The 12,620-nt window shown below is 42.4% G+C and overlaps 1 long non-coding RNA gene across 1 annotated transcript; it reads right to left on the bottom strand.

The window, feature by feature from the left end:
* Window positions 1–380: 380 nt before the first annotated feature.
* On the bottom strand, window positions 381–3,045 carry LOC140008080 (uncharacterized). The gene is made up of 3 exons (XR_011815493.1): window positions 2,873–3,045; window positions 1,293–1,380; window positions 381–623 (listed from the first exon to the last, which is right to left on the bottom strand). It is a non-coding gene; the product is annotated as an uncharacterized lncRNA (long non-coding RNA).
* Window positions 3,046–12,620: the final 9,575 nt, after the last annotated feature.

Here is a 12,620-nt window from a genome sequence, read left to right as displayed (position 1 = left end):
AGTGTAAGGCTCTCCCAGCCTCTGCCTATAACGGTTCGCCCGCTTACGCAGCGCTCGATCCTCTGGTCCCCTCCTACTCGGAGGTCTCGGTCCCACACCACTGGATTCCGTACCACTCGAACTGCCCCTATACATACCTACAAAACATTAAGTCGTCAGTCAACCGGCATTTCAGCTTAAAAGATACCATCCAACTTAAAAGGGTCAAATATGCCTAATGCCTATCACGTATGTCCCACAATTGCTCAAGTCCTCTAACCTAGGCGCTCTGATACCAACTGTGACGACCCCACTTCTCCCAAGGGCGAACCCAATGGTATCGGCGGGCCGCCTGCCTAGCTCGCGCCAGGACTCAAAACTTAAAACGATAAGAGCCAGAAAATCCAAAAGTGTACCTTACACACTATATACAATCCCAAAAGAGTTATAATTACATTCTCCAAAAGTACCTACTCAAACTATTACATCCTTATAATTACCACCAAAACCAAAAGGTAGACCCTAAGGAGGGTCCTTATACAAATCACCACAATAAAAACAAACATTCTAATTGTCCGCTATTACAAGCAAATCTAACTATACTATACTAGTGTATGTGCCAAAAGTCCCCGCGTCGGCCCCTGCTAAGGAAAACAAAAGGAACGGGGTAAGCTATATGCTTAGTAAGTAAACAGGGGCGAAAGCGTAAATTACACGTAACAGTAGTTCCACAGCAAGAGTAAAGCAAAAGCAGAAAAGTAACATCACATAATAAGGATACAGGTGGCTCCAAAGCCAAGTCGGGTGCCATGCGTGACCTCCTGTCGACACTCCGTCGACCACAAACAAGGTCCGTAGAACTCCACTTGTACACCCACCGAACACCTTATCACCCTCACTGGCCAGTCACCTCACAAACTTGCCCAGGCGAACGAAATCACAAACTTGAGCTTGAGTCACAAGCTCGGGTCACAAAATTGGTTCACATACTCAGCGAACCGGGTTCACAAACTTGGTGACCTCAAACCAAGTTGGACTGACTTCGACCAAGCCCTAACCGGCTCGAATAGTCCATCTAGGTATTGAGTTCAACCTCAAACTCACAAAATTCACAAAATTATTCAAAAGTCACCCCGAGCCCCCAGCTCAAGGTTTTAGTTCCAAAATTGCTCATATACATAAGCCATGTACAAATATGTGCGCAAATTAGGGTTTAGAGCGAGTGCGATAAAGTACACCCTCGTCTAAGTACCCTCTTCATACATATCGAAACACATAAGCAACTAACATACAAAAGCGGCCTGAGTACTTACCCAAAACACAAAAGTAGTACAAAAGCGGAAAGCACTTCGTTTATTGGCTAGTAGTGGGCCCCACCGGCTCTGCCTAGTTCACCACCGTCTGAAATCGAAGATTGTGTCACAATATATCACAAACGGCTACTAACATACATAAAACAAGCAAAACGGCAAAATTGGCACGCGCAAGTGCGAAAACGGCAAAAAGGGGCACACGCGCGCGCGCGGAACGGCAAACGGGACGGCCAAATCGGCCATCTCAAACCGTTTTGGTCAAAAGTTAGGCTAGGAATATCGGATCAAGGTGAACGAGACACCGTTTCGAAGCTATGAGAAAGGGCTACAATTTTCGTGAAGACACCTTAACCTAGATCTCAATAGATATAGGTCAAAAGGCACGAAATAGTGCCAGCCGTTTCATGGCGGGTTACCAAACAGGCCCTGTTTGCAAGGCCGTAACTCACGGCTCAAAAATCGAAATCAATAAATTCCAGAGGCGTTAGAAAGCTGAGACATAAGGCTAAAACTTTGATGTTTTGGCCAAGAACTAACGTATAACCCTCGATAACCAAAGTAGCAAAGGTCCTCGAGCGTAAAGTCGGGCAGCATGCCCTTTGTGTTTACCTAATTTCCAGCCATTTAGGCTTCATTATTTTTCTTCAACCACAATCCAACATCACACATAAAACAATTCAAGCCAAGAGCCGTTCCATAGGCTCACAACATCATAAAAACAAGATTCACAACAATTACAAGTGCAGAAATTCAACTTAGCACAAGACAGATTTGACGTACAAATGCGGTAATACCATATCCGAGGCTACGCTTATCGGATTAAAACGAAACCTACGCCGTTTCGAAGCTAAGACACAGATCTACAACATTCATGAAGATCACGTAATCCAGTTTCTAATGTAACTTAGTCAAATTCTCGAATTACTAAACCAGAAACCAATTCGTCGGCTGTTTAAACGCAAAACACTGTAATGGACATAACTCAGTGTACACAAGTCCGAATCAGGTTTTCTTTGAAGCATTTTAAAGCTACTTCAGAACACTACAACTTTTATGTTTTGGCCCAGAGCTAAAACAGAATGGATCCTGGTCAAAAATCGTGATAAACTGGACTGAACTGAAGAAACGGACTGCTGGGAAATACTTAAAACAGTAAGGGTATTTTGGACTTTTCACGTTCTGCGTTACTCCGATTGAGCTGAAATTTTATAGGCACCTATAAAACACCATTCTCTACAACTTTCCTTCTTTGACCAAAGGCCAATTCGGCCTCTATCATATAGGTACAATTTCGGACAGAATGCTTGGGAAATTTTCCAGAAATCTGGAATTCTTAGCTCTAAGTGTAATTTCCTCAAATTTCTGGTTCTAATCACCACTAAACAACCTTATATAACTTTAGTTGCACATATATCATACACACTCTAAGTTGGGCAGCAATTCAGCAAGCCCTAGTTCATAAAACCAAAAGGGAAAAACCCTCAAATCATGATTGCATCCATTATTCACCACCGATTTGAAGTTACCAAGCTAATTTACACAAGATTGAAGGTAAAATTTAGGGAAATCAGCATCCTCACCTTGATTGGTGTCCACCAAGTGTCCTCCTAGCTTTCCTTTCCAAAAACTCTCCAACACTTCACTACTTAGACACTCAAAGGTGAGTTTAATCGGTTTAGATTTGGATTTCTAACTTAATTGAAGCAAATCAAGAAGGAAAATTTGTTGTTCTTGCTCTTCTTTTCTCTCCCCTTGAGCTCGGCACTTAGCAAGAAAGAATGAGGGAGAAAAGGCTCAAGTTGTCTTATAGGAAGGTAAGATGATCAAGGCTTAATTGTGACCACAAATTCTTTCAACACTTGGACTAACCTTGACCACAAATTTTTCTCTCTCTTGTTGCATTTCTAACCTCTAATTTTCGGCCAATAAGAAGCTAAGAGGGGGAAGATATTTTGTTCCATTAATGGTAAACTTGTGTTTTTCTTAAAACACACGTACTAGGGTTTTGACTTCCTATTCACTAACCTTATCTTATTGCTCCTAATCACATATTATTTCTCACTTAAAAGTCACTTTTAATCACCAAATTTGATCCTTTTTCCGTACCAAAATTTCATCCGGCGAAAATTGCAAAAACCCTAATTTTGCTCCAATCCTGAAACCAAAGAGTGAAACCCTACTTTCTAGGCTCACTTGCACTTATTATGGAATAATTGGATAGTAGGGCTTTAAATCTTAATCCCTACATAGGGTTTTCGAAATACTCCTAAAATCAAACGTTACCGCCCAGCTAATGAATATCTCAACGTAGAACGGACTGGGGCCTCACAAGGCGTTTTATTCAGGGTCTGAATGTGGAAATTCAGAAGGACCTCGCGGTGGCCCAAATTAACGCTTTTAACGAGGCCGTTGAGAAAGCCCAACGAGTAGAGAGTGCCAAGGTCCAAGTACGGAACTTCCAGGCGAAGAAGCGGGGTTTTCCTGGAAGCAGCTCTGGTGTAACGACCCCACCTCCCCCTAAGGCGTACCAGAGGGTTCGGCGGGCCGCCTGCCCAGCTCTCGCCAGGACTCGGTCAAACACTACAGTTCTCGAACAAATTACAATATAAAACTCAAATATATATCAACTTAACCAATGATTACACGTCGAGAGCGAAGCATCCACGCATCTGCTGCACCACTCTGATCCATGGGAAGTCCAACACTAGACTATTACACATCCAATCAATTCCAAACGTTCAATACAATCCCTAATATGAACTATTACACAACAGGAAATCCAAATTCAAACTGTACACAAGATAATCTATCCACTCGCATGAATAAGCACTACAAGCCTTCGCTTTGCCTTGAGCCCTGTGGAGGGGAATAAAACATTTTGGGGTGAGCTAGAAGCTCAGCGAGTAACCAATAAAATCAATTATCAAATCAGTTTCACAAACATTCATTTCGATAATGTCATGATTCAATAATCAATGCACTTTCATTTCTCTCGTGAGCCAGTGAAATCATGGTACTTAGACGTCCAACGCTCCAAACAATCATTTAACATTAAACACTTAACATCGAACATTGAACATTGAGAAAGAGCCCATTGGTGCTCTACAGGAACATTAAACGGTGGAGGAGACGTTGGGGTCCAGCACACGAATTCCAAGTACTCATTTGAGCCAAAACATGTCAAGAACTTATATGCCGGCACACAGGATATGCAATCAAAGAAACGATGCAAGAAACATTTCAAAGGTAACGTTGGAAATCGTTTGAGGTCACTCACCTCCACTGCTCACAATCCTCGTCCAATATAGCCAATTTCATCGTTCAAGTCCAAGCCGTTTAACTTAACTCAAAGCAACCAACGCTATCCAAAATCGGACAGCATTTCCCCTTAATTCCTTTATTTTTCCAACCTACAAACAAACCCAATCACATAGCAATTAACCACAATTGCTCATACAATTCACAAACGATAAAACATATCCAATTAGGGCCTTAATACCCCTCAATTGAGCCAATTAGAAGCTCATAAGCCAACCTTGGAAAAATTCCCAAATTGAAACCCTAAAACCAGAAATTATACCATAAGCGTAAATTTTCCGCAAACGATCACAATTAACGCACAATCACTTCATTTAACACCATTTCAATCCATCAATTCAAGCCAACTAACCATAATCATAGTAAATCAGAAAAATATCCAATAAATCAGAAATTGGACCAACTTATCTCAAACCCATGAAATACTCCACAAAATAATACACATGGCCACTACAAACCACTAATTAACCAATATTAGAACCAAAGGAAACTTGTTTATTCAACTCACCTCAAATTCAAGAGAGCTATCAACCTAGAGCTTCCCTTCAAAAACCCATCCATCACAAGCTTTAATCCACCATAGCAAACCCTTGTGTGAAGTAGCTTCCAAAACCATCGGTTGAAACCCAAGATATTTGCAAAGATTGAAATTAGGAAATTTGAGAGTTTTCTCTCTATGAAGCTCGGTTGAGCAGGGGCAAAAATGAAGAGCAAAAGCAGCCAAAACAAGATATTTATCAAGGAAACAGCTGGTCAAAGCTGCTGACCGGCTGTGCCACGTCAGAATCCGGCCAGTTTCTGGCCGGATTCCTGGCCGAATATGAGGCCGAGACTGAACCATTTTTTTTTTCAAAATTGCAAGGCAATCCGGCCAGCTATCCGGCCAGTTTCTGGCCGGATTTCCGGCCGGATTTGGCCCTTTCCTTTTTCCAAAATTTTTTCGTTTCTTATCCGAGTTGAAAAACTGTTTTACTCCACTCGTCCAACAAAGATTTCTACCAAAGGAAAACCTCCTTCTTGCGGGGCGTCACAATCTCCCCTCCTTAAAAGAATGTCGTCCTCGACATTCCCACTTGTACGCACCAGATTCAAGTAACCCTCAAAAGTCACTTAACCATTCCAAACAAGCACTACGGGTCACTCTAATCCCACTTGTCGGATTTTCCATTTCTACAAGAGAACACGTACAGTTCAAACTAAACCCACAGTCCGGTATCCTAAACTTCAAACCTAGGATACACTACAGGAATCTGAAGCCTAAGCTCTGATACCAATTGTAACGACCCCACCTCCCCCTAAGGCGTACCAGAGGGTTAGGCGGGCCGCCTGCCCAGCTCTCGCCAGGACTCGGTCAAACACTACAGTCCTCGAACAAATTACAATATAAAACTCAAATATATATCAACTTAACCAATGATTACACGTCGAGAGCGAAGCGTCCACGCATCCGCTGCGCCACTCTGATCCATGGGAAGTCCAACACTAGACTATTACACATCCAATCAATTCCAAACGTTCAATACAATCCCTAATATGAACTATTACACAACAGGAAATCCAAATTCAAACTGTACACAAGATAATCTATCCACTCGCATGAATAAGCACTACAAGCCTTCGCTTTGCCTTGAGCCCTGTGGAGGGGAATAAAACATTTTGGGGTGAGCTAGAAGCTCAGCGAGTAACCAATAAAATCAATTATCAAATTAGTTTCACAAACATTCATTTCGATAATGTCATGATTCAATAATCAATGCACTTTCATTTCTCTCGTGAGCCAGTGAAATCATGGTACTTAGACGTCCAACGCTCCAAACAATCATTTAACATTAAACACTTAACATTGAACATTGAACATTGAGAAAGAGCCCATTGGTGCTCTACAGGAACATTAAACGGTGGAGGAGACGTTGGGGTCCAGCACACGAATTCCAAGTACTCATTTGAGCCAAAACATGTCAAGAACTTATATGCCGGCGCACAGGATATGCAATCAAAGAAACGATGCAAGAAACATTTCAAATGTAACGTTGGAAATCGTTTGAGGTCACTCACCTCCACGGCTCACAATCCTCGTCCAATATAGCCAATTTCATCGTTCAAGTCCAAGCCGTTTAACTTAACTCAAAGCAACCAACGCTATCCAAAATCGGACAGCATTTCCCCTTAATTCCTTTATTTTTCCAACCTACAAACAAACCCAATCACATAGCAATTAACCACAATTGCTCATACAATTCACAAACGATAAAACATATCCAATTAGGGCCTTAATACCCCTCAATTGAGCCAATTAGAAGCTCATAAGCCAACCTTGGAAAAATTCCCAAATTGAAACCCTAAAACCAGAAATTATACCATAAGCGTAAATTTTCCGTAAACGATCACAATTAACGCACAATCACTTCATTTAACACCATTTCAATCCATCAATTCAAGCCAACTAACCATAATCATAGTAAATCAGAAAAATATCCAATAAATCAGAAATTGGACCAACTTATCTCAAACCAATGAAATACTCCACAAAATAATACACATGGCCACTACAAACCACTAATTAACCAATATTAGAACCAAAGGAAACTTGTTTATTCAACTCACCTCAAATTCAAGAGAGCTATCAACCTAGAGCTTCCCTTCAAAAACCCATCCATCACAAGCTTTAATCCACCACAGCAAACCCTTGTGTGAAGTAGCTTCCAAAACCATCGGTTGAAACCCAAGATATTTGCAAAGATTGAAATTAGGAAATTTGAGAGTTTTCTCTCTATGAAGCTCGGTTGAGCAGGGGCAAAAATGAAGAGAAAAAGCAGCCAAAACAAGATATTTATCAAGGAAACAGCCGGTCAAAGCTGCTGACCGGCTGTGCCACGTCAGAATCCGGCCAGTTTCTGGCCGGATTCCCGGCCGGATTCCTGGCCGGATATGAGGCTGAGACTGAACCATTTTTTTTTCAAAATTGCAAGGCAATCCGGCCAGCTATCAGGCCAGTTTCTGGCCGGATTTGGCCCTTTCCTTTTTCCAAAATTTTTTCGTTTCTTATCCGTGTTGAAAAACTGTTTTACTCCACTCGTCCAACAAAGATTTCTACCAAAGGAAAACCTCCTTCTTGCGGGGTGTCACATCTGGACAAGGGGATAAAAGTACTCCCTCCAAGTTCGGACGAGGAGCTGGAGGTGGACGACAGACAGGTTTCGGCAGAGGGGCTCAGTCCAGGGGTGGCTCAGCCGGAAGAGGCCAAGGTGGAAACTTCCAGAAGGGTTCCGGTTCGGCATCCCGTGGGCCTTGTGGATACTGCGGAAAGCTGAATCACTCCGAAGATAGTTACTGGAAGAAAGGGGGCAAATGTCTGCGTTGCGGAAGCGCAGACCACCAGCTTGCTACCTGCCCACTTTTAAAGCAAGATGGAAAGGGGGCTCAAACCGCACCAAAGACCAATGCTGGACCAGTTAGGGGAGATGGGTCCAAACCTAAGGTGCCAGCTCGAGTGTATTCTTTAGAGCCCCAACAGGTCCCAGATTCCTCGGAGGTCGTAAAAGGTACGATCCCTATTTTTCACCATTTTGCCAAAGTTTTAATTGATCCTGGTGCCACTCATTCCTTCGTTAACCCTGATTTCATATATGGCATCGATATAAAACCTGCTAGCTTACCATACGACCTAGAAGTTAGTACACCTACGGGGAATCAACGTTTGGTTACTAGTATGGTTTATAAGGATTGTGAAGTGTGGGTAGGAGAGAAGAGATTGTTAGGGGACTTGATAAGTTTAGTCCTCAAAGGGTATGATGTGATATTGGGTATGGATTGGCTAGCCAAGTATAATGCCCAACTGGACTGTAAAACAAAAGTGGTAGAATTCCGCATCCCTGGTGAGGCAACCATAAGGTTGGATATAAGAGGTAGGTTAGCCTCATCTGCTTTGATTTTGGGCAATCGGGCTAGGAAACTGCTAAGTAGAGGGGCGCAAGGATTTTTAGCCTTTCTGATTAATACCCCCAAGGATAAGTTAAAGGTGGAAGACGTGGCCATAGTAAAGGAATTTTCGGATTTATTCCCTGATGAGTTAGTAGCTCTACCTCCGAAAAGAGAGATTGAATTCAAAATAGACCTGCTACCGGGATCCTCACCTATCTCAAAAACACCATACCGAATGGCTCCTGCTGAGCTCAAGGAGCTAAAGTTGCAATTACAGGATCTTTTGGAGCGGGGATTCATTCAAGAGAGTGGGTCTCCTTGGGGAGCCCCTGTGCTGTTTGTGAAGAAAAAGGACGGTGGGTTTAGGATGTGTATCGATTATTGGGGCCTGAATAATATTACGGTGAAAAATAAGTATCCACTGCCCCACATAGATGAGTTGTTTGATCAGTTGCAGGGAGCGGTGGTCTTTTCGAAACTGGATATCCGCCAAGGGTATTACTAGTTATTAATCAGGAAGGAGGATATTCCGAAAACCGCCTTCAACTCGAGATATGGGCATTACGAGTTCGCAGTTATATCCTTTGGACTAACCAATGTTCCTGCAGCCTTCATGGATTTAATGCATAGGGTTTTTAAGGCCTACCTGGATCGATTTGTTGTAATCTTCATCGACGACATTCTAGTCTATTCCAAGACACGTGAAGAGCATGAGCAGCACTTGAGGATTGTCTTACAAACCCTAAGAGACCATCAACTATACGCCAAGTTCAGCAAGTGCGAATTTTGGCTGGAGAAAATTTCTTTTCTGGGACACGTAATTTCTCAAGAGGGTATTTCAGTTGACGCGGCGAAAGTAGAGGCTGTGACTAATTGGAAGAGGCCAGAAAATCCCACCGAGGTCCGTAGCTTTCTAGGGCTGGCTGGATATTACAGGCGTTTCATCAAGGACTTTTCCAAACTGGCCGGGCCCTTAACCGACTTGACAAAGAAACATGGTCGGTTCCTTTGGAATGCCCGAAGCGAGACGAGTTTTCACGAACTAAAGAAAAGATTGACCATGGCTCCAGTGCTAATCCTGCCAAACGGAGTGGACGGATTTGCTGTGTATGCTGATGCCTCACAAGAAGGCCTGAGTTGCGTGTTAATGCAGAACCGTAATGTGATCTCTTTTGCCTTTAGGAAGTTGAAACCCCACGAGCAGAACTATCCAACCCACGATCTGGAGCTAGCTGCCGTTGTTTTCGCTCTTAAAAAGTGGAGACATTACCTATATGGGGTAACTTTCGAGGTTTACTCCGATCACAAAAGCCTGAGGTATCTCTTCTCACAGAAGGAATTGAACATGAGGCAGCGACGATGGATGGAATTTTTGGAGGATTACGACTGTACCATCAACTACCATCCAGGAAAGGCGAACGTAGTGGCCGATGCTTTGAGTCGCAAGGCGCAAGTAGCCGGGTTAATGATTAAAGAGTGGAATTTACTCGAGTCGATTTGTGAGTGGAAACCCTGCCTTGGGAGCCATAAGGTGATTTTTGGCAATATTAAAGTGACTTCCACTCTCTTGGAGAGAATTAAAGAAGCTCAAAAGGAAGATTCACTAGTGCAGAAATGGGGAGAGAAAGTGGGAAAAGGAGAAACCACTGATTTCAGTTTTGGTCCTGAGAGTATTTTAAAATACCGAAACCAAATAGTGGTGCCGAAGGATGAAGCGTTGAAAACGGAGATTCTAGAGGAAGCCCATCGATCCAAGTATACAATTCATCCAAGTAGTAGCAAGATGTATCAGGACCTGAAAGGAACCTATTGGTGGGACAATATGAAGAAGGAAATTGCTCTGTACGTGCAAAAATGTCTTGTTTGCCAACAGGTGAAAGCGGAACATCAAAAACCATCGGGCTTGTTACAGCCCCTTGAGATACCTGAATGGAAGTGGGAAAACATCACCATGGATTTCGTTTCAGGTTTACCGCGAACACAACGAGGACATGACGCCGTTTGGGTAATCGTCGACCGGTTAACCAAATCGGGTCACTTCCTGCCAGTAAACATGAAATATTCCATGGACAAGTTGGCCCAGCTGTACATGGACGAGATCGTAAGGTTACACGGCGTTCCAGTCAGTATTGTCTCCGATCGAAATCCACGTTTCGTATCTCGATTCTGGCAGAAATTCCAAGAGACGCTAGGGATGAAACTCAATTTGAGCACGACCTATCACCCTCAAACGGATGGACAATTGGAACGAACAATCCAAACTCTAGAGGACATGCTACGGACTTGCAGTCTGGATTTTGGAGGCAACTGGGGTCAACACATGACTTTAGTAGAGTTTGCATACAATAATAGCTACCATTCGTCAATTCAAATGGCTCCATATGAAGCACTATATGGATGGAAATGCTGGTCACCAATTTACTGGGATGAAGTTGGCGAGAGAAAGGCGCTAGATCCAACAACTATTCCATGGATGGAGGAGGTGTGAGAAAAGGTCAAATTAATATGGCAACGACTCCAAACTGCTCAAAGCCGACAAAAGAGCTATGCGGACAATCAAAGGAAAGACTTGGAGTTCGAAGTTGGAGACCGTGTTTTCCTCAAGGTTACACCGTTACGGAGCGTCACGCGCGGGTAAAGGAAAGAAATTGTAACCGAGCTTCGTTGGACTCTAGAAGATCCTCCAGAGGGTAGGAGCGGTAGCGTATCGATTAGAGCTGCCGTCCAGTCTCTCTCGAATTCACGACGTCTTCCACGTCTCGATGCTCAAGAAGTACTATCCCGACTCCTCCCATATCTTACAACCAGAGGAGATCGACGTGGACGAATCGCTTGCTTATGAAGAAAAACCTGTCCAAGTGCTTGACCGGAAAGTCAAAGAGCCAAGAAACAAGCAGATTCCGTTGGTAAAGATACTGTGGAGAAACCATGGGGTAGAGGAAGCTACCTGGGAGATGGAAGAAGAAATGCGAAAGAAATACCCTGAACTTTTCGTGAGTTAAGGTAAGAAATTTCGAGGGCGAAATTCTTTTAAAGGGGAGAGAGTGTAAGAACCCGTAATTTTTTTCCATTTTCTAGGTTTTAGTATCTTTCATGGCTTGTTTTCTGCATTTTTGTGATTAGAAAAATTTCTAGATAATTTTTGTGAGTAAATAGAGTTTTTAGGTGATTTTTCTAGTATCGAATAGTTTTTGAGAAATTAAGAGCGTATACCGGACGTGGGACCCGCTAGTGCGAAAAGTTCGGAAAAATTCGGCCAACTAGGTTAAGTTTTGGATATTGGGTTTAAATTATTGGGTGTTAAGAGATAAGTAAAGGTTGCTATTTGGATTGGTTTGAGAGGAAACAAAAAGATAGAGATGCATTAATTAGGTGACAAGTGTCACAATAGGGTTGGTAGAAATTTTTGACCATTATTTCTTGTTTTACCATTTGACTTAAATAAACCAAAAATTACCAAAAATCATCAAAAATCTTACCTATTGTGGCTGGCTCTCTCTTTCTCTCTCTAAGCAAAAGAAAGAAAACTCTCCAAGCTTTGCTCCAATCTACCAAATCAACCATTGAATCTTGTTTTTGCTCTATAGAAAACATTAAGGGAGTGATAGTGAGGTGTTTTGTGGAGTTATTTGGAAAGTTAAGAGGACTAGTTGCTCTCTCTCTCTTGTTTCTAAGGTGAGTTGTGAAGAACCACTCTCCTCCCTCTAATGATGCTTAATTTATGAATAGTGGTGGTATAAGATGCGAATTTATGGATTATATTTTGATTTTTGGTTGAATTGGTGAAGTTTTATAAGTATTGGTGATTTTTCTGTTTTAATATGAATATGATTGTGTGGCTATGTATGATGATTGGAAATGGTATGTAAGGGATCTAGGAGGTGGAAAAAGTGGATAATTGCAAGCAATTTCTGTTTTAGAAAGAAAATTGGAAAGTAGGGTTTCTTTGATCTACATTCTGCCCAGCACAGTAGCTCATAGTTAGCGCCCAAATTGGCCTTGGGTTAAAACATAAAAGTTTTAGGGAATGATATTTTAGAGAGGTCTACAAAATTTCAGGTCAATCGGAGTAGCGTAGCTTGAGAAAAG

The sequence above is a fragment of the Coffea arabica genome, chromosome 6c (genome assembly GCF_036785885.1).
Source record: "Coffea arabica cultivar ET-39 chromosome 6c, Coffea Arabica ET-39 HiFi, whole genome shotgun sequence".
Lineage (NCBI taxonomy): Eukaryota > Viridiplantae > Streptophyta > Magnoliopsida > Gentianales > Rubiaceae > Coffea > Coffea arabica.
The sequence above is the reverse complement of the archived record's forward strand: the minus strand, read 5'-3'. Positions and strand labels throughout refer to the sequence as shown.